This window comes from Dermacentor silvarum, chromosome 2 (assembly GCF_013339745.2).
Source record: "Dermacentor silvarum isolate Dsil-2018 chromosome 2, BIME_Dsil_1.4, whole genome shotgun sequence".
Taxonomy (NCBI): domain Eukaryota; kingdom Metazoa; phylum Arthropoda; class Arachnida; order Ixodida; family Ixodidae; genus Dermacentor; species Dermacentor silvarum.
In genome coordinates, this window is record NC_051155.1 from 46,466,860 (window position 1) to 46,490,510 (window position 23,651).

The following is a 23,651-nucleotide window of genomic DNA, read 5'->3' on the forward strand; positions in this document are numbered from 1 at the left end:
CCACCAACAGTCGTCTGCTACAAGGAGGCCGAGGTGACTTTGAATAGGGCACTTATCAGAACGACGGTAAGCCTAATCTTCTACGATATTGACAAGGGGCTCCGTGAAGCCACAACGGCTCAACTTCACCTCATGAGCAGCAAGCTCAAAATGCTGCAGGAGAAGCTTCGTTTTTTAGACAAAAAGATCAAGGTACTGATTGCTGACAATGACATAAATGAAGAATTCAGGTAGACTACATGGATAAATTGGTTACGCTGAAATCTGAACTCAGCCTTGCTATTGAGATGAGATAGGGTGTAAACAGTGAAGACGAGTCACAGATCTCTCGAAGGGGAATGACCATGATATTACTTTTTTTGCCTTGAAGCATTGCAGAAAAAAAAAACGGCACAGCTTGCACTAGGCCACGCAAAGCTCGAGACACAGCGAAGCTAGCCGATCGATTGCGTCATAACCTAAGAGATACCTGGCATAACCAAGCTCAACTCAGGCATAGCCAAGGCCGAACCTAGCTGCTACCAAGTTCAACCTAGATACGACCAAGTTCAACCTCGACATAGCGAGGTTCAACCTAGCTTCTACCAGGAGACGCATTCGATCGGCCAGCTTCGTTGTGTCTCGAGCTTTGTGGGGCCTAGTGCAAGCTTTGCCTCCTCATTACAACGACACAAGAGAAGTGAAATTGCAAGCTGGAATGATTAGCGGCCACGCAGAAAGCTGTGGAAGAAGACGACGATGACGAACGCCGGAGCAGTGGCACGAGCGCGTGCCACGCATGAGTACGAGCGCTAACCGAAAGGGGTCAACGAGCCAGCTGCGGAAGCAGACGATTACGCTCGAGCCAATGCTGATGATGATAGTTTCGTGAAACGCGCACTTTTTACGGCTGGCTTAACCAGCTTCGCTGTTAAAACACAACCGGTAAAAGATTGTAAGACCAAAGCTACAAGCCACGGCTACATTGAAGAAGGTAAACGAAAGAACGGCATAAAGACAGAAATCTTAAATGACGTGGAAGTACCTACTGAAGACAATATTGTCGTGTCTAAAACCGGTAGTAACATGGTTGGTGACGGCTATGACGGAACCGAAAACAGCTATTAACTGATATCATTCTGAACTTAAGAAACGCTTCGAAAGCACAAGGGATGAACTAGAAATGTACTTCAGAATAACTTCTTCTTGGGCTATTTGGTGTTTACTTAACATGATACTTATTAGCTCAAAAACTCGAAATAAAAGATAGCAGTGAGAGGCGAGAGGAAAGGAGCGCTCGTCTTTCCTTTCGTCTCGCTTCTCACTGTTATCTTTAATTCGAGTTTTTGCGCTAATAAGTATCATGTTAATATGAACAAGAAGTAGCTGCTGTAGCCGCAGGGATCCCGAAATAGCATTTGTACAGTGTGCCGGACATGCGAACGGTTCAAATAGCAACACGCGGTTCCACAACGTATCTGAGTACATGAATACTTCATTTTCACCGACGAGTCATCGTCCCGTCCAGGAAAGGGAACGCATGCTCATCGTATTGATGACCACGAAGGCGCACGTGTGAACCGAAGCGAAATGAATTCCAGCCAGTACAGGTGTCGACAAAAGGAGGCTGATCGTCACTGCGCAATCAACCTGGAAGAGCGTCTGGCCTCTGCCCTAACTGCTTAACTAATCCTACGTGACACAAACAACCAACGTCTGACCATTATGACTACTACTGCCGCAAATATCCAGTAAAGCAAGGACAGTAAGGACAGCAAGGACATCAGAGACCGGATATCAGCTGCGCAAAATCAAAGCAGGTGCACAGACAAAACAAGGTCACCACTTCACCGAGTGCTTTGCCGACGCTGCACATCTCTTGACGTTCACACTGTTTCAAGGAAGATCAAGCAGCAACCACAGAATACTATGTGCCAGCTACTGATGTTCCACGTCGAGCAACGTCGTCTTACACCACTACGTGTGCGCACCAGAATTGACACTACGAAACAAAGTACAACTGTGCATTCGGCAAGACAATAAGGACAGGGCACAGATCCTGGTGAATACCGATCGCAAGGCAAATTTACATGAACTAAAGTCACAACCTGGAAAGTACCGCAACCGCCGGAGGGCGCGCAGGCAACACTGTGCTGTTGTTGCCAGATTTGGTCCAACGCGTCTCTCTGGCGACAGCAGCTCAGCTATGTAGCTTCGCTTTCAGCTGTTTATCAGTGCACCTCACCGTACCAGGAATCGGAAAGAAATCGGAGCAGTCATCACCTAAGGCTTTAACACTAAGGCTTCTACAGACGCGGGCATACCCGAACCCCCTGCTTCTTCACAAAATGTACCCCGAAATTCAGACAACAAACACATGTGCACTATGCAATGACTTAGCGAGCTTACCTCACATGCTCTGGCGGTGTCCCGCGTTACGCGGCGATGAAAGCAACAGTTCTTCACGTTGGGATGCGGTTCTACACAGCCCCAACCTCGAAGAACAGTTATGGGCTGTCCAACGGGCCCGCGACGCGGCGGAGAGGCTCGGCCTTTCTGTCCCGACGTGGGAGCGGCCCGCTGCGCGCTAGCACGCGCCCTAAAGGACACTAATAAAGTTATTCATCCATCCATCCATCCATCACCTGCTCTTAAACAACTCACTCTGCTCCTTTTGCACGACCGCTACGCCGACCACGTACATATCTATACTGACGGATCGGCAACTCTCCAGTGTTCCTCTGGAGCCGTGGTATTCCCAGCGAAAGCCACCCCCATCAGTTTCAAGACGTGTCACCCAACAACATCGACGGCTGCGGAACTTGCAGCTCTTCGCGCTGCCATTCGTCTCGTCAGTCAAGCACAACCTCGAAGATGGTCAATATTTAGTGACTCGAAGGCAGCACTGCAGTCTTTGCTATCAGCCCTGTGACGTGGACCACACGAACAACTGGTATTCGAGATTAGAGAACTAATCCATACCTTGACTGAAGAAGGACACCACGTGACATTTCAGTGGCTTCCAAGTTGTCACAGGAAACGAACACGCCGATAACGCTGCTCGGTCGGCTTCAAGGCGACGAAGAGGAACCAATACCGCTATCAAGGACAGATGCCGCTAGAAAACTTCGAATGCTCACCCGGGATATCACGTTCTCCCTGTGGCACGCAGGAAGTATTCAAAGCAACCGGCTGCACAACTTAGACTCCTCTCTACGCCTTTGCATCCCAGCTGGACTCTGCCGTCGAGAAGCTACCCTACTTTTTCGAATATGGCTAGGCGTGGCTTTTACTAAGTCTTTTGCATTCCGAATCGGATGGGCCGACGACGCCGTGTGTGATGACTGTGGTAGCGAGGAGACTGTTCAGCACCTTCTCTGTGACTGTCCTCGCTACACTTTACAGAGACGATCGCTCGTACACGCGATAGCGCGTTTTGACCAAAGACATCTAGCAGAGGAACTTATTTTAGAATGCCGACATCACAAGCCATCGCAACGGAGGGCGACGAGGGCGACGAGGGCGCTGCTGTAGTTTTTAAGGGCAACAGACTTGGACAAGCGGCTGTAGCCCGGACAGATGTTTATAGTGCTGCAAGTGCAACTGTGCTGTGCCACCTGTGACCGATTGTGTATGTGTGCTCCTTTCTTTCTCTATCTCTACTTTCCTGTCACTTTACCTCCCCCTCCCCTCTCTCCCCAGCGTAGGGTAGCAAACCGGACCTTCCCCTCTGGTAGAGTGTACTAGAATATTTTGAGTGGCGCGACCGGCGGCCGTGGAGAGGGCCTTTTCGTGCGGAAAAGTAGCGGCGGCGCTGTAGTCGACCACTCTTGAAAGCGTCGTCCGGCCTCGCAGGCGGCAGCTTGCCGGTGCGTTTGCAGAAACGGAGAGTTTCCACGAAAGGAACGTAGAAATTAATGTTTCATTGCAACTGAACTACATTACTGTCCTGGCTACAATTAATCTGCGCCGGGCGAGCACCTGGCATGATCGGAAAGGGTTTTTTTTTTTTTATGACGCGCAAAATGATTGTAAGATGATTGGTGGAAGCACGACAATAACCTTATTATAGAAAACGTATTATTAACCTGCTGCTTGGAAATTGGATCAAACGTCGCTATTGGAGCGATCAATGCGCGTTATTCAATTTATTGCCTGCTTAATTATAAATTTTCCTGTACAAGACGCATTCTAATGAGCACAGCGGAGTGCGTGAGCAGTATTCAATAACTGTATTGTCAAGTGGTAGTGACGGTCGAGAATACAGTAGCAAAACCGTGAATGGCAAAACTAACTCTTCAGTGGGAGAACCTGTGCCCAGGAAAACCGGCTACACTCAAAGTACAATGATAGCGGCGAACACATTTGAAAATCTGATCAGCAGGTCGAGCGCGTCGGCTTTTATACTTGACTCTTTCTCTACGTATGAGTCATCGAAGGTTCCAGAGTAATCGCTGGTGCCAGCGTGTCTTCCAGAACATACTACACAATTCGCGTCGCGCATGCATGCAATCAGATTACGCAAGGTTCGGTGACAATTAACAGACAGCCGATACAACCATCGATAATATTCGAGAAACTTCCGATACATGCGTCCTACACGGAGCGATAACATTTGTTAGACAGTGAAACGTATATTCACCCGAGAAAAATAAACGAGCACACGTTTTTAGTATAATTTTTTTTTCATTTAGTCGCAATTCTGCCGAAGGTATAGATATTGTCTGTAATCGGAATCCTTATTCGAACTGCAAGAAGCTTACACCTACCTCCTATACCTAAATGCATGCGAAAAAAAATATCAATTTGCTCGGCATCCACTGCACCGTTCTTGATGGGGTTTGTTGTCTTTTGAAATAAAACCTTCAAATGATCAAAGTGTAGGAAGCAGAATGTTTATTAAAGCTGTCAACCTTTTTTATACAAATATTGTTAAACTAAAACAAAAGGCAAGCATCAAATTTAACTAAGTACTAAACAAAAATGTCACAGATTTTTATACTGCAATCACCTGTATACTTGGATATCCGCAGTGCGCAAAATTGATGTATTATACACTGCTCTGAAAGACACCCATAATTTCTTAGCAGGAATTTTCCAAAATGTTCGTAAACATTGTAAATATTTCTTCTAAGCTATGCATTGATATATAACATTTTTCCACTCGAGATGCTCTAACAGATGCAGTTCACACAACTGGGATATCTGTTTTTAAAGCAGATTTAAAGATTTCTGAGCTTTGTTCCGTTTTTATTTTTTATTTTTTTTTTTTTATTTTTTTAACGTGCTCTCCTTCGTGGGTCTCCGTAAAGAGTGTCTGAAATCATAATTCTGCTGCACATGGTTGCTTTAAATAAGCATTCTCTCTTCAATGCAACAAATTTCGACGTCATTATCAGACGCGAACTGACGCCGTTTCGTCAGTGACCGCGGTACGGTGGCTAGATGAGTAGGTGTGCCGACCGGCGCGTCTGAAGCGTAGTTCACCACTTCTCCGCGTCATGACGCAAAATTGGCGCTGCGGTCATTAGAACGGTTCCGCAGCGCGCGTCGTCTGCTACAGGGGGCTGGCGGCGAGCAAAAAAATAAAGCTCGTATTTTAATAGTTGTATGTCGTCTGTTCGTGTCAGTTTCAAAGGTGAAGAGCTCCGCGTCTCTCGTACTGTTTGCAAGTTCCTAAGCGATGTGGAATCTTCCAGGTCGGAAATAAGACCAGCGAGATTAGCGGCGGCATTGCTCCACCAAAGAAGACCACCAAGGAGACTTGCTGCTTCACTCCGAACTGCAAGTCGGGCTCTAAATTTGTGAGAAAGACAGCGAAAATGTTCCGCTGTCTGACAGCGGAAATGTTCGCCCCGGGCTGCTCAGTAGCTTGCTCAGTATCGGCGACGTTAATGAGCAAGCCGTACACCGAAAAGCGTCCGTCTATGAGCTCCTCGACATTGGGAATTTGCAAGCCGCACATGAAGTGCTCAGCGCCTGCGACATCGAGCACCGCTGCGCTGCTACAGGGAAAAGAAAAGTGACTCTAGGCTTATATTCTATATAGCAGGCTATGCAGTGGAAGTTCCTGCAAAGAACCAAGTGCTCCGATTGCTCAGGGACATTACTGAATTCAACAGAATGAGTAGGCCCGGGGCTGTTGCTCCCTTTTGAAGCACTAAAAAAAAAAATCTGGTAGCATCGCTTGAAGACGCCTTCAAGCTGTGCTTCAGTTTAAATGAGTTACGAAGGAACATCGCCAACTTTACATTCTTTCTGCAGCTGAATCTTCCGAATTTGATCGGCTGTGAGAGGCACAAGAAAGAGCTCACAAACGATGTTGTGAAGTTCTATTAAATTACACGCCTTTACTTTCTCGTCAAGGGCAAGAACATGACGCGAGAAAGCAACAGGGAGAGGAGGAAGCACATGAAGCTGAAGCATGTGCTGTGAATAATGTTATGATGTGGTGGACCAACGTTGCGACCTTGCTGGCGCTAGGCTATTTATTATGGTGCGTCAAGTTATGAGAGCGTTTCTTGTATTTTAAATATATTCATGAATCTAGCCCAAGACGTATTGCTTTATTTTATTGCAATAAAACAGTGAACCATATGCACTTATCAATACAATTCGTCTAGTAACAATTTAAATACCGCAACTGAGGCAGCAGTAAAAACAATAGTTGGATTTCTCGAAATTGAAACATTATAATAAACTCACTAAATATCACGTAAACACGTTTCCATATACCGTATAAAACCACTGCAATATTGTTTTATGCATGGAAAAAAATGCATCTACGTATTTAATGCAATGAGCTGGAGCGCCGCATTTGTACCAATAAATATATGTAACCAATCGCCAAGCTAGAAAATTTACTTCAGCATATCGTGTCTTCTGAGAAGACGACAGTAACAAATTCCCCATTCTGGCTTTGCTTACTCTGCTCGAAACGTCATTGTATAACGCGTACTTCAAAGCTAGAGCAGAGGCAGCGATACTATCAAACACGCTGCTCGTCTACACAGCGCAGCCGACGTTGCGCGCAGCTCAGCCGTTCTACTGTCCGCAGCGCCACTTCTGCGTCATGATGCGGAGAAGTGGTGAACTACGCTCAGTCGGCACACCTACCCATCTAGCCACCGTAACCGCGGTGTCGGCGTTTTATTGGTTAGATATCAAGGCACGTACCTTCAGCAAAATAGTCGGCACCGCGTCAGGTAGGAGAATTGGTTTCATCCTTGGCACTCGAACTTCTGTTCCATTATGTGTCCGTACTCTCTCACGGTGAAATGAGGCTAAAAGTGAAGCTCGGACACAGTGCAATCAGTGCCGACGAGCTTATTAAGTCTGCACTCATTTCTCTCCCATGCAAGTCGTCGCTCTTCATCTCTGGGAGCTTTAAAAAGCGATACCTTGCGGCCTGGGCCCGTGCGAGCGTACCCAGCCTTGCACCCAGGTGTATAACAGAGATTTAAACGCTACTTCCCCTACCCCCCCCCCCTTTTTTTTTTTTTTTTGAGTCACAAATGTGCGGCAGAGCTCGCACGCGCGCACGCACACACCCATCACAGGCCGGAGCGCGCCAACTTGCTTCAAGAGTGGGCGACGCCAACGCCACCGCTACTTTCTCCAAAAAAGGGGACGCGGTATGCAAGGCTTCGGTCGCGCCACTGAATAGTTCTAGTACACTCTACCTCTGGTTAACCTCCCTGCCTTTTCCCTTTCTTCTGTCTCTCTCTCTCTCTCAGCTGTTTATATTATCGCAAATCGACACATTTCATCGTCCTTTACATAGAAGATGAGATGGTACATCTACTGTGCGTGCGAAGTAGTACAGATAATTAAGTACGATCGGAAGATTTTTACAGCGCCAAATTGCATGAAGTGACACCAGCGACAGGACGCGCGCTCGAGCGGCCGTCCTTTCGTTTGTTCTCCTTCCCGATAAGTTTTGTGCTCGTTGGGAAGCTATCCAAAGAGTATACTAAACTGCTTAATTGCATAATTAAGCAACATTAATCGTGTTTTAAGTATTTTATGCGTCGCAGGCCAACGTGAACTTGGGGTTTGTTTACATTGACTGTTTTACCCTCGTAGTTAACTCGTAGCTATTCGACGCGTTGCGGAAAACGCGAGCAGCTCTTCCTCGGGTTATCTAGGCTTGCAACAGTGAAGAACGGCAATATGGTTGTCGCAGTGCGCTCTATGAAATCTACACACAAAACCGTATTTCGCTTAGCTAGATACGATATAAATTACATGTACTCGGAAAGTGAAGCATTCAACTGCGCGCCCCCCGTTCTAAATGTAAAACGAGCCCGATGCTTGTGTGTCACACAATTTTTTATTTTTTTTAGGATGAGTAGGTATAAAACGCTGCCACGCATCGTTTATAAGTGTGGATATAATCGCTTTCTAACGTGGCTACTGATTTAACCATGCTCGAAACGTTTCATACAGATCGACTTCTACGAAAATAAACGGTACCTGACTGCACTACAAGAAAAGGGATGCTAAAACAGTTATCCAGGCCACGTTCGCGTTGTTTTAAGCAGTAATAAACAACACACGAGAAAATCTGTATTTTAATATTCGCCATTGACAGGTGCATAGATATTTCTTGCAGTAGTTTTCTCACTACATTTCGTTATTTTTGAAACAGCCGCCTGCATTCCGACGCTCATCGAGTCACATTTTGCTCGTTTCTGCATATTTCTGAGCATCTCCTCCCTTTGTTTGCTCAAGTCAAACCGCAGTCTTCAAAGCAAACGCGTGAAGAAGCTTTTCGATCACATTATGACATTTAGGCGGTTCGATAATACTGCAAAGAGCTTTGCGATATCAACAAATTCACCAAGTGGGAGTGAACTGGTTGCGCTTTATTCGGTGCAGCCAGATAGCCCGGCGCTTGCTGTCGCTCTTTCCGCTTCATTAGTATTGCGAAAAGCGCTTTTCCGGACTCCCGGTGATTGCTGCACCCGAAAGCGCAGCACCCGGGCATTTCCTTTAGTTTTGTTTTAAGTCTACGAAATTCATTTCAAGATGCTGATAGTGCGCAAAAAAGTTGAACTTGAAGTTGTTGAATGAGGTCGGGGGTTCTGCTTAAATTCTTTTCGGCTTTCTTTAGCCTGTTTAGTAATATTGTAATAAGTTGCTGTCGCATTCATTGCTTCGCCCTTATGGCGAAACTGTGATATTTTTAAATAGTTATAAAACGGTACTTTGTTTAAAATGATGAATTTACAAAGTCACGAAGCCGTTTGAAGCTAGCAGGATGAACTTTGATAATATATGTACTAACCATGGCTCGATGAACCACTCCGCCTGCAGCTCCTGTAGACACAAGCGCCAGGGCTCCAGCTAGTAATTATTTTACGAAACTCTATGGTTTGGGGTTTGGGCGGATGTGTGTCAGCCCCTGGCCGCTTCCTGACAAAATATCGCGTTGGAGGCACCTGGGCCCACAAGTAGGCGGCGGTAAGTTTACAGAACTTTGCGTACTCATATATTCAAGACTAGATGGAGCAGGGGGTCTTTGGGACACGAAACCGGAAGGACCGAACGGATTGGAGCAGACATTGACCTCGGGCCCTCAGCCAAAGATTGCTACGCATTAAAAACTTAAAAGGTATACAGTACGTGAGATCCACGCAAGGCATCACATACAAGGTCCCGCTTTTGTTCGGCGATTTCTGTTGGGCAGAGGGCATACAGAGTGAATGACTGTCTGTGTGAACATGACAACAATGCGAAGCTCGGGATAGAAAGGGCATTGTACTGCATGTACTGCAGAGAGTGTCTGCACACAAAATTTTGATGGCTGCGCGTTATTGCACGCAGGAATATGGCACAAGGACAACAAAGGAAATAATTCAGGTAGATGAGATGGCAAGGAGCGGTAATGTGCAAGTGTTCCATCAACTGCCCTCACCGATAAAGAAATTATTTGAATATGACACGTGCGTTTCGTGTAACGTAGAAAAATCGGTGGTTCCCTGTAGCGTGACTTGGGTCGCTATAACGGAAAAAGATTCCAAACTGTTTTGATTCCAATTTCTGCAATCAGCCTCCACGATTGGTCAAAACATTTTCGGGCCACTCCCAACTTCGCCTGTCTGTCACGCGACGTCACGAAAACCGCGATAGTTCCCCATCTGATATAACCTGTACACACTGATTAGGCATGACGAAATAGCGCAAGAGAAATATAATCATTCCTGATTCGACGCCTTTTCACCATTAGCCCAATGTTTTCTGGCTACGCCCACTTCGCCTGTCTGTCACGCGACCTCAAAAAACCGCGAAAACTCATCACGTCAAAGTGACATTACGCGAAAAAAATCATTATTATGCCGAAAAAATGAAAATTTTTCTGAATAGCCAAAGATTGACTGCTCCATTCCGAAAGGAATAAAAGATGGCAGCCCGCCGATCACTCAGGCCCTCGCTACTCGCTGGCACCACCCTCTTCATGCGGTTATCTATTTTCACTGTGCTGGCTCGGCCCCATCGAAACCCTTTCCACTAGAGTGCGCTCCTCGCCTCTTGTCAGCCAATTAGATCAGAAAAACCACTGAGTGTGGACAATGTTATTGGTTTTGAAAACGAACAAAGGTGACCTCCCATAAACGAGGAGAGTGTTTGATTCGGTTGTTCAGTCAACGCTGCGGGTAACCGCACGATGCTTGCATCGGCTGGTTACGTAAATTTGACGTCAGGAGTTTGGAATCAAAACAGTTTGGAATCATTTCACATTATAGCGCCCGAGTACTGGCAAGGAAACAGAGTCATGGACACTGAGATGCCGGTCAATTGAGAAGATTATTGAGAGAAGTTATCATTTAAGCGCTCATCAGTTACAACCCAGTGAAAACACTTAATTCGTCTATAGGACATCCTAATCATGTCCCAATCTCCATACCCTTTCGGAGATAAATAGGACATACGCCGGACGTCCAGTTTTGGATAATCTACCACGGATGTCCCAAGGATATCTCACATGTACCTGTTCCGGATATCCTACTACGGATGTCCCAAGGTTATCCCATTAGAACCTTCCTCGACATACAGGTGAATATTGGCCCTCCGACTGAGGCTTTGTCTTTGAGTTTCCTCTTTACAGAATTATGTTTTCTCGCATATTCGAATTACAGCTCGTGCGTACTGTCGCCCTAGCCCATGCACTCTGTTTTTTTTTATTATTATTGCTCGTGACCCTCCTTTTTTTCCTTCTCTTCTCCTTCCCGTCGCCACCTGTCGGCAATGATCTTGATCAACATATTCCCAAGGGGTCAAGCTGGTTCTTGGTAGCTTGCTTCAAGAACGTACACCATCTGAACGGGTCGTTTAATCGTCTGTCCAGAAGCTAGTCCAAGTGTGCAAATGCGTGCAATACCGTCCTTTCCAGGATGCACTGGTGAACTCGGCCAAGCTTCCATAGTAGCGGACGTGCGCTGTCGTCATGCACAAGCACCACATCACCTTCGCATAGCCGAGGTAGTTAACGAACGGGGCTGTGTTGCGCGGACCGAAGTAAGAGCAGGAACGGCCACTTCCATCTGATCCATAGCTCAACTGTGAGACGCTCACGATAGCACGCGCGGCGGGGCAGGTCCGCTCTTGCCGATGGCGTGCCATCGGAAATGCTGGCTTCTTGCGGAAAGCATACGGCGCGTCTTCCGAGCAAGAAGTGCAACAGAGTCAGCGGTTGCAGTTCATCCGGGTTGCTGTCCAGACAAGTAAGAGGTCTCCTGTTTATGACCGCCTCAACTTCGCAGAGGATGATAGAGAGGGCCTCGGCTTTGAGACTGCTACGCCCAAGTGAACGTCTCAATGCGTTTTTTTTTTTTTGTCGATCTGATGAGGCGCTCCTACCAGCCTCCCCACCAGGCAACTCTATCTGCAATGAACTTCCATTTGGTCTTGACATCAGCAGCGTATTCTTGGAGAGCCGGCAGAATGGTCTTCGCGCACAGCTGTGGAAAGACAGTGCGTTATCCGAGTACACGGTGTCGTGGATTCCACGACGCGAGACAAAACGACGGAAGACCAACAGTGTGGTCGTCGTTGTCATACTGGTCGTCAGTTCTAAGTGGATGACGCGAATGACGGCACATGAGAAGATCAGGATGTATGCCATTTTACTACTAGCAGCCCGTGTCACGCGTGTAGAAGGACCCGCAGTAATCCAAACCAACGACATAGAACGGACATGCTTCGGTGTTTCTGTCTCGTGACAACGGAGCAAACGGCGCTGTCTCGGCGACAGGCTTATGGCGTTTGCAAGATCGACAACTACTTAGCACCCTTTTAATGGTCTGCCGTTCTTTTACAATCTAAAACCTCCCTCAAAGCTCGCAAAGCGTGGCCTCGACTCCACCATGTAGTACGCGTCATGCGCAACTAAAAAGTAGAGAGGTGAATGCCTGCCAATTGCTGGTAACAGGACCGGGCGTCTGACGTCCAAGGAAGCTGCAAGCTGCTGCAGACGACCACCCACACGAAGTAAACCACTTGCGTCCAGGAAAGGTTATAGTCGAAGAACTGGAGTTGTGGATGGAAGGCCCTTCCTTACGCGCAGTGCTTTCACTTCTTCGGAGAACATCTCTTCTTGGACGTTTGGCAACCAGTAGTGATCTTCCTTGTAAAGCTATGCTGTGGTTAGTGGGGCAGCAGTCGGAGATTGATTGATTCGACAATGCGTTTAAGCAAAACCGTAGACCCAACACATGATTCTTAACAGTTTCTTCAGGCTAATGTACGTGTTAACAGGAATTAGTGTTCGAAACAAAGGCTACAGAAGGACACACTGACGTCCCTGCTGAAATTTTCACCAAGACTTCAAATCAGTCTGGCTATTCAGCATACTCATCAGGAATGGACTGTTGCAGATCATGAAGCCAGGTTGGACCGTGCCACCATAACGTCGGCGCAAGAAGTCAAGGGGACGACACTCCTCGTGTTACCAAGTGAGTGAGTGAAATAACTTTATTGTTACCAAGTCATCTAGATTGTTTTTTCCGGCGCAATGATGCCACTGGATCGGCGATGTGAGGCCATGAATCTCGAAGACTCGATGACGTACGAACAGTTCTCTTTTTGTCGGTGTACTCCGAATCCAATGCAAGGCGCTGAGTGACTCAGTACAAAAGTGAACTGTCACAGTGGTGCAACACGGCTTTTAGTGGTGCAACATGGCTCTTGCTTATCAGGAGCTGTCTGTTGTAGGTGCCGTTTGTTGAGCACGCACGTACCTAGATATAGGCACCGTACGCTCTGGTGCTTGCGTCGGGGAATACGTGTCGCTCGATTGAAAAGGCTGCATCATTTGCTCGCAGGAAGACGTAACGGTCAATGCCACAGGGCTTCATGCTGGCCAATTCAGTTCGCCAACTGTACCAGCTCACTTGTTCTTCTTGTGGAAGGGCATCGCCCCATGTATATTTCTACTTCCACAGATCTTTAAAAAAGCAGGTGTGATCTGAGCGTAAATGGCGCCAAATACCCCAAAGGATCGTACATCCTTGCTAATGTCTGACGCACCATGCGCTTGGTAGAAGGCTTGTTCGCTGCGAAGTCAGAAGCTTCGCGTACAATGAGTATAATATGGTCACCTTCACGTTCTCAGGGTACGCCTAGGAGCTTTGTATTACGGGACCCCCCCCCCCCCCCCCTATCTCCCAGTTTCGCCTTCACTTGAAACCTCGTCGCACAGGAAGCGTTTCCGCAAAGCTTTTGAACTGGAGGCCCACTTGCGCAGTTCCATGCTTGCATCAGAGAATATTTCGCGCTTTCACTGTACACTGTTGCACGTTTATCCACATTCGGAAGTCCCACGATGAGGTCGTCGACGTAAAAAGCCTTATCCGGCAAAGCCGCAGTCTCCGGATATCGCTCTCGACAAACCGTTAGGTGATGGCGAATGGTGGCTTCTAGCAACAAAAAAAAAATAAAACAACAAGATCACCGCCCAAGCACTCCGTACAGATGGTTACCCAGCGAAACTCAAACGTGCGGCCCCGATGTTTAGCGGTGGGTTAATCCCGACGCTGTATTGAAGCGTTTCTCAATTATTGGTTACATATTTGTGTTTCTAGTGGAACGCAAGCGCCAATGACGGTTGGATGCTGCTAACCACGACGTCGAGCTAATTCGAGATATTGAACGCATGTGACAACGGCGGGCCGAGGAGGTGGCGTTGCGGGGAGAGCAGCGTCAACGTGGCAATGGCGGGAACGCGTTCGCGGGGGCCAACGCCCGCTTTCGACGGGAGTTTCTCGAGCGGCACTTTGGCTTCGGCTGCGACGAAACGTCCACGTTGAAATCGCGAAGTGGAACGCAAGCGCCAATGGCGGGCGGATGCTGCTAACCTCGACGCCGAGCTAACTCGAGATATCGAACGCATGCGACAACGGCGACCCAAGGAGGCGGCGTTGCGGGCAGAGCAGACGCGCGTGCTTGGGCACGACTTCTAGGCACTGTAGTACGACGCAGAGAACGACGTCACTAACGGCGCTGCCAATGGCGCGCGCGCTTGGGTGCGACGTAGAGAACGACGTAACTGACGGCGCAGCCAATGGAGACGTTTAGCGAAACACGGGACGAACGGTTTTCATTTCGCCTAGCCATTTACAGCTTTCGCTGTAAAAAGGACTGGGTGAGGCTCCGAATGGGACCCGCGCCATCCTCCAAGTCAACACAGGTGGCGATGGGTCAGCATCTGAGTTCAACCGGTCAATCCTGAGGAATCGCAGAACGTCGCGGTCTTCCGGGCGAATAAGCATCTGCAAGTATGCCTTTTTGATATCAGCAATTAGGACAAATGGGTGACATCTCAAGAGGAGTAACAGCTGCACAATTCCAACGCCGAATTTCATACCCTTGAAGAGGAAATCATTCAGGCAGGGATGAGCAAGAGCGTGCTAGGAAGCGTCAAACACAACACGAAGCTTTGTCGTGACAGCATCTCGGCGGACAAATGCATGATGAGGCATATAATACACATTTTCCCTTGGCAGTAGCTCTTCTTCAACTCGCTCTTCGTTGAAATACGCTCTGAATGTCGTGTCATACTGTTTCAGGAGTTAGAAATGTTGTCGAAGCCTATTGAGTTGGGCTTGCGGAGAGTGCTCAGCTAGCCATCCATTATCACTACCTGAAGGTATCCCTGGAGCTTGTATTATACCTGGTATACCTGGTAGCGCCCAGGTATACCAGATATGATATACCTGGTATACCTGGAGCTTGTATATACCTGGTAGTGCCCATCAAACTTGGTTCTGCTCTCTTCAAATATCTCAAGTTTTGGATGAGCCGTGCCATTTTCTGCTGTAGATGGGTTAATTCCAATGACGTCGAGACGCCACATCATAGAAGGATTGCAGTCCGGAAGAGAAGTCGTGCTGCAAGTCAGGAACAGAGCCCTCGTACGTGTCCAGCCTTATTTGAGTTTCACGGTTCTCTGAACGGTCCATCCGAACCTTGGTTTCCACGGCTGTTAGATCGCTGGTCAAACGATCAATCGTTCAAGTGGCTACCTTACAGCACACGTCGGAACCAAGTGAAACGCTTATTTCTTGTGGCTGCCATGTGTCGGGGGGAAAATTGTCCGCAATGTCATATTCGCTCTCGCACAGAAGCTGCAGGACTGTATACTGCTGAGCGGCGGGCTTGTGACGGTACGCACTTCAGGTACCTCCAGAACCTCAACGGTTACCGCGATGTCACTGTGTTGGCCTCGCAAAGTCAAAGCAACCCGACCACTGTGCATGACTTGGCGGGGCTTCGAGTGGCCGAAGGTAACAAGAAATAGATCCGCTAGAATAAAGGTACGCTGACTAGAGCACTGCACGGGCCGACGAGCATCTGTCCGTCGCCTGTGTACAGAAAACTATCATCATCAGCATTGGCTCGAGCATCGTCGTCTTCTTCTACAGCTGGCTCGTTGGTGCTCCTCAGGTTGCGCTTGTGCTCGGCACACGCTTGTGCCACTGCTCCCACATTCGTCGTCGTCTGCTTCCACAGCTGGCTCCATTGCCGCTAGTCATTCCAGCGTAGAATTTCACTTCAATTCTGCATCGTAATGGGGAGGTCGCGTTTACGCGGGTATGAGCCATTGCTTAAGGGGGTATGAGCCATCCATCGTCTTACGTAACGGACAGATTTAATTATGAAGCAATTTAATTTCTAAGAATCGCAAGTGGAAATGGGCGGGCGAATACTGCTCACCGCGCCCCCGAGCAAACTCGAGACATCGAACGCAAGCGATAACGGCGGACTGCGGGTAAACCGTCAGTGACGTCGTTCTCTCTGTCGCCGCCGTCGCACCATGGTTAGTGTAAGTGCGCCCAGGACAAGCTTCGCTTACCCCCATTTTCCGGTGGGGGAAGGACTGATGATTTTTTTCCTACACCGCCATTGGTTGGCGCGCCTCACGCTCTCCCCCTCCAAACCCTTTCCCCTGTTGAGCTCTTCTTTTCCTCTCCTCTCCCGCTAGGTCACGTGGCTCCTCTTTTAGCCAAGTCCGACAACGAAGGCACAGAGTCCTCATAAACAGCTTTTTTTTGTCAGTATTTTTGTCATGTTGTTACAACATACGTTTGATGTCATGTGATCAGCAGCGCGACGCGCTATAGCCACGGTCTATCACCTTTCGGAATAAAAATTATCTGAAAATTTTCTATGAATTTTCAATGTCTAACCTGAGCCTACCGTTCCACCTTTTACTTCTGCAAAATTTAGCTACCACAGTCGATGTGCATTGTGAATGGCATTTTATGCACAGTAAAGCTCGGGGAATTTAGTATTTTCAAACATGATGTGGCATACAAAACTTAAATTACACCACCAACCGATACGGCATCTTAAATAAATCTTCAAGGAAACATAAAATGCAGCCACCTGATGACGTAGCGCGTACGTCTCTACGACATCAGTGTGTAATGTCCATAAACTGTTGATGTGTTTGCTTTACCCTTGTGTACATAAAACTGTTGATACAGAGTTGTGCATTTTTTTTCTACACGTGTATATTTAATCATCTTTGTTAGTGTATGCTTGCCTTTCAGTAGCAATGTTTATTATAACCTGTTTAACTTGTGCTTTTCTTTCACTGTGTACCTTTTTTGCCCCTCCTGCTTGGTCTTCGGACTGCAGTATGTACGAAATAAAAAAATAAAATAAAAAAAACAGCCCAATTCTAAAGTAGAATGAACGTCAATAAGACATCGGATACTTGATATTTACAAAGTACTTGTTAGTAGAGCATCCTTTAGATAATATGTCGAGACGTACGTGCACGAATGGATCATACCTGTATGTTGATAGGATATCGGTGGTTCACTGGAAGAAGACTTGGAAGGGCGATGACCGGGGGATTTCGTCACCAAAGGAAATGCCGCATAATAAAGACCCGAGCCTTAGCCCAAGTTTGATTTTGGTTTGGTGCCTCTATGTATAGCACAGCCACGGCCGCTGGATAAAAAAAGGCACCTTTTTTTTATCCAGCGGCCGTGGCACAGCCCACAACGGGGGATTGGCCATGAATCGGGAGGCAGTGGGTAGCAAAGGGAATTATACTTAAATAGGATTTTCTTATTTAAGAATGAGATATTAAGTGAATTGTAATAGTTAACATCAATTTTCATGCTATATTATCTTAAAATTTGAAGTTAGTATTTTTGTTTTCTTGTTGTGGAAAGTAAAACAATAAAATTAACATGGCAGTCTCTTTGTTTCCCTTACAAAATTTAATATGGCATCACATACGTTCCTATTGCAGTGTCCTAGTGCCGACGCCCCCAGAGACAGTAACAGGTAGCGTAATGGCTAATCCAAGTTGGCGGAAGGGGCCTTCCATAAAGAAATTATCCATAGTTTTGGGTTAATTGACAAAAAAAAGAATGAAGGAAGGGAGCCAAACTAGACCTATTGGAATAAAAATTAAGCCTTGGTATTCGGCAACACATTCGCGTAAATGAAACTTCAAATTTTCTTGTTGAACACCATTTGCTGTGCCAAGGAAATCAAAGGGGCTGAAAATCGGTGTTCTTTAACACACATGACTTGACATGTCTTTTGGACATGTCTTGAAATATATATATATATATATATATATATAATCTTGTAGAAGTGACGTATACCGAATGCCTTAGGATCCTGAGTACCGGGCATTTAAGAGATACCGCTGCTAGTACGTCTGCTGACTCGTTTAAAGTGAGACCCACGTGCCCTGGCAGCCATGCCAGATGGATGAGGCGTAAATATGTAGATGTAGATGTAGAGCCTAGATGGTAGTGGCGCATACCCACTCTGAGGGATTAGCCAAGAACGGGGTAGTTCGACATAACAATAAGAACGGAGAATTATAAAATACTGCAAACGTAAATTTGGGAATAGGTACGTATATGAGAATTAAGAGGTAGATTATAAAACATGATTTCAGTAGGATAAATAAATAAATGAAAATTAAAAATAAGTAAACAGGTAAACATATATTTTGTAAAAATATAACGGAACCTTAAGCTCTGATTTTACAGTCTAAATCTTTCTGACCCTGCAATGAAATCCTGGATGGCATCGCCAACCTTCCTGTCACTGTGCCCAAGGGTCGAGGCCCCCAAAGATAGTAAATGTTGAACATTTAATTCTAATCAAAGAAGTCGGAACGGTGTTTCTAAGGTTCTTTTTCGCAATTCTGCATATCTCTGACAGACAATGAGGAAATTATCTAATGTTTCATGCGTGAGTGTTGGGCACTCCATCTATATTCATTCTATTTTCCCGCACCCTCTTCCTTCTCTTCTCCTCCTCGTCGCCGCCTGTCGGCAATGATCAACACGTACGTCGTACTTTACACAATTTCTGACGCTACTTAGAAATCATCAGTTTATAGGCGCCGACTACGGGGGGGGCTCCGGGGCTCGAGCCCCCTCCGGAATTTTCTCATCCCCCCCCTCCCCCACTCCTAAAATGTCATTACCGGAGTTCTGTTACCCAGATAATTTTAGGATTCTCTTGCGTTGTCTCCACATTTTCACTTTTGTTGTGGCTAAACAGCTTACGGCACCATTGTTGGCGCGGCCGTGCTCGGCTTTTAATTTATACTTTCGCTTTATTTCGGCAAATCCTGACAATAGGAGGACAATCGCATCAGAAGCACCAGTAGCGGCTAGCTCATCCGTATTTCCTCGCTTTAACATAATTTTTTTCTTAAATTACCGCTGAGAACACCATGCACAGACTAGAGCACTGCACGGGCCGATTTTTTCAGCCCGAGCCTGGCCCGGGCCCGTTTTTACGTTGGGCTGCCCGCCGGAGCCCGACCAAAAGTTTTATGGCGAGACCCGGGCCCGGCCCGAAACCGAAAAAGATCACCGAGCGGCATTAAAAATAATAAAGAAGAGAAAAAAAATTAAATTATGGGGTTTTACGTGCCAAAACCAGTTCTGATTATGAGGCACGCCGTAGTGGGGGACTCTGGAAATTTGGTCCACCTGGGGTTCTTTAACGTGCACCTAAATCTAATAAAGAAGAGAATGAAAGGAATTTATTGTTAAGGCATAAATGCATGCCATATGCAATTATGAACACCATTTGAGCGTCCTGAACGCAAATACCAGCGCGCGAAGTAGTATGAATGACCCTGCCGCGCAGTATCGCCAGCAGTTTCCAACCTTGATGCGGCCCAATCCACTTCTATCGCAGCGCGTCGGGCGCCTCACTGCAAAGCATGCGCCGCCCCAGCCGCTCGTCCCACTGAACCGTATTTTTTTTTTTTTTTTATGGGGTTTTACGTGCCAAAACCAGTTTTGATTATGAGGCACACCGTAGTTGGGAACTCCGGAAATTTGGACCACCTGGGGTTCTTTAACGTGCACCTAAATCTAAGTACACGGGTGTTTTCGCATTTCGCCCCCATCGAAATGCGGCCGCCGTGACCGGGATTCGATCCCGCGACCTCGTGCTCAGCAGCCCAACACCACAGCCACTGAGCAACCACGGCGGGTTCAACCGTATTCTAGTACACTCTAGCCGAAGCGCAGCCACGACCACTGATCTCCACGCCACGACAGGTCCTGAGCGCAGCGCATGGATGGAGTAAATGAGAAAGAAAGCTTCTCGTTCCTCCATGGTGCAGCGTAATGCGCTGCTGCTAGGCGGCCGGTTGAGAACATGCGTGCAATCATGGATGGACGCAGTGCCATATTTCAGCCGCGTGACGAATTATCTTATCTTACCAGTCATCGTTTCACCAATTTTCCTTTGAAGAATCAACAAGTCCCGAACGCGCTTGCACCGCGCTGAAAGCATTAATTACATTGATTTAGGTAAGGAATACAATGGCATCCTTTGGTTTGAGGCGCCTTCCGTCTTTCTGGACATTTACATACTGTTCAAACAGCGCAAAATACGACGGAAGAAGAAAAGGGAGGTACACATGAGTAGCACTGCTATAGCTTCGAGCTGCGCCGGGGCAACAGGTTTTTCAGAGTCGAGACGCGCGAGGATGACTCGCTGCACGTTACATGCACACCACCAGAAAGCCCGAGCCCGGCCCGGGCCCGCGTCAAAATACCCGAGCCCGGCCCGAGCCCGTGAAAAAAGTGCCCTACCCGGCCCGGGCTTTAGGGTAAGCCCGAGCCCATGCAGTGCTCTAGCACAGACACACTATATTTAAATACGTACAAAGGACAAAGTTAATTATATCTTTTAAAGAGAAGGAGGCAGTCAACTCAATGGATAGGCTATACCTAGAGAATGAATATGTTGATGTATGTTCACCTCACTTCAAATTACTTTGCGTGCTTTTCTGACCCTGGAAAAAAAAAAAAAAAAAAACGGCAGACTTCAGTGACCCCTTCGGCAGAGTCTTCTGTCAACGGCGTGTGAAAAGCACGTGAGTGATATGTGTCTATATATTGATTCTCTTCCCAGTAGGCAATGCTAACGACTGGCGACAAAATAAAAGGGAAAAAAAGGTCTTCTAATTATTTACAACATTTACGCATTATAGGTATGGAAACATCGCATCTTACATGCAGAGGCCATAAATACGGGGTGTTTAAGCAAACACTTTCAAAAAAAATTTTTTTTAAAGGTTGCCTACGGCAGATAGCACAATTCTAGTCCATGAGTTGGTCTACTCGAAGAGGTGGACATTACTTTCTCAAAAAATTGAAATGCATAATCGACTAATTAAAAAAATCACCACTAGGTTTTTAACTTATAACTTATGACCAGTGTTGCAATTTACAAATTCTAGCCGTGGAATTTGCAAGGTCGATACACTAGGAACTAATTCTCAGGGTGGCACCAGTTTCAACATGTTAATTCCCGAACATTGCGGAGAAATGCATTGGCGTTCCAGTTACTTTTGCGCTTACCCGCCGTGGTTGTTTAGTGGCTATGGTGTTGGACTGCTAAGGATGAGGTCGCGGGATCAAATCACAGCCATGGCGGCTGCATTTCGATGGGGCGAAATACTAGAACACCCGTATACTTAGATTTAGGTGCACGTTAAAGAAGCCCAGGTGGTCTAAATTATTCCAGAGTCCTCCACTACGGCGTGCCTCATAATCGGATCGTGGTTTTGGCACGTAAAATCCCATAATTTGTTATTTTGCATACTTTTGTGCTTTGATGCATATAAAACGACGTTTTGTTGAGAAAGTGACTGGCATGCCAATGTATTTCTCCACAAAATTAGAGAATTACAGCCGCCACTGGTGTCAGCCTGAGATTTCAGTCCAAAGTGGATCCGCACTCCACGGCTAGAATTTGTGAATTGCAACATGGGCCATAAGGTGGGCCAACATGGGCCAAAATGGGCCATAAGGCATAAGGCCATGGGCCATAAGCTAAAAACTTAATTGGTTAATTTTGTTAATTAGTCAATTATGCATTTCAATTTTTGTGCAAGTAATGCCCGCCTCTTCGAGTAGACGAGCTCATGAACAAGAATTGTACTATCTGCCACTGGCCACCTTTAAAAATATTGAAAACTGTTCGCTGAAACACCTTGTATATAAAATTCACTCAGTAACCGAAATGATGCCAAGCCAGATTCACTCAAAATCAGAATAAATAGAAGTCTAGAAGTCATGCGCAGCAGCGCTTATACTGGGAGTCAAAGTACTAAAAAAATAAACAAGGGTGCAGTTTGGCCGGAGGCGAAGCAGTATTAATGAGAGCGAAGTAGAAGACATGCAATTACACGAAGGAAGATTCTTACCGTGTAAATCCGTGTAAGGATCGCACCCGTGTAAGGGCCGCACCCATAACTTGACAGCCAATATTAAAAAAAAAAGTCATCCAACTTAGAAGCAATCGCATTCCAGGCGCTGATTCTGATCGGGCTCAACAGCGAATTGTCGCGCGCAGCGTACTTTCGCGCTTCGCTACTGGATGTCGAGAGGAGGCGATCGCGGAGGTTTACGACGGATTTCATACTCGTAGTTGGAAAAATGAAGTCAAATGGCCCGGTCCCATGAAAGGCTCGTCAAAATCGCGACAGAAAAGTGTGGCCCTTACACGAGTCTAAACGTTAGTTATAGTGGCCATATAAATTGTAGTAAACATTCACATAAAATTAAAATAGTAAGCATAGTGGACATAGTGGACATAGTAAGCACGGACCATGTAAACCATTAAGTACCTCACTGGATGACCTCGAGCAATCGCTTTCACAACGCAAGCATTGTGGAGAACGCCGGCAGCGGAGGCGAACGGTTCGTACAGCCACGCGGTTCACCGCAACTCTGAAAATTATATTCATCATCATTATCTGCCTATTTTTATGTCCACTACTGACGGCCTCTGTGAGTGATCTGCGATGACATCTGTCTCTTAACTCTGCAACACTAGGGGCGCAGAAAAACAGCCCGGCAAGGAAGACAGCGCGCATGAAGCGTCAGCCGCGCACAGTCATTCACAGCTACGGCAGGGCTAGAGGAGAAGACGCGTGCTCTCCTTCCCATTAGCGTTTAATTACGTGACCTACAACTAAACAGAATATTGAGCGCATGGGAAATAATGCCATCAAGCCGCCATCCTTTTCGGCTCACTGTTACGTGCTTTTTCCCGCACCCACAGGGTATCGGTCGCTCATGTATATGGCTTTTGGATTTAATGCGGAACATCACGGCGATGACAACCGCGACAATTTGCCTGAAGTGTCGATATAATTGCATGAGCCATAAAGCTAGAAATAGAAAATTGTTAGCAGAGGGTATATATATATATATATATATATATATATATATATATATATATATATATACAGGGTGTCCCAGCTATCACGCAGCACGATTTAAAAAAAGAGGAACGGCGTTACGCGAAGCCAACCTATATATAGTGCGTATTGTTTCCAGTACACTGGAGTAGCCGCCAGTATTTTTTTCGTTACTGACATTTAATTAATTAATTAATTATAATTAATTATCTATCTCGAGAAGTACTGTCCTAATTAACAAAGTGCCAATGAGAAAGTTGTACAGCAACATGAAAAACTCCCGACACAGCTTTCCGTTGCTCAATACGTCCTACATAAAAGTGTTCTTCCGAGCATGAAAGAAGCCCGCGAATACACGCAAAGTGCCTCGAGCGGCCAGTCGCGCGGCCATTTTGATATTTGTGCATTTTTACGTGCTCTGAAATTTCAGAAATTTTGCGTCTTTTATTCTTGC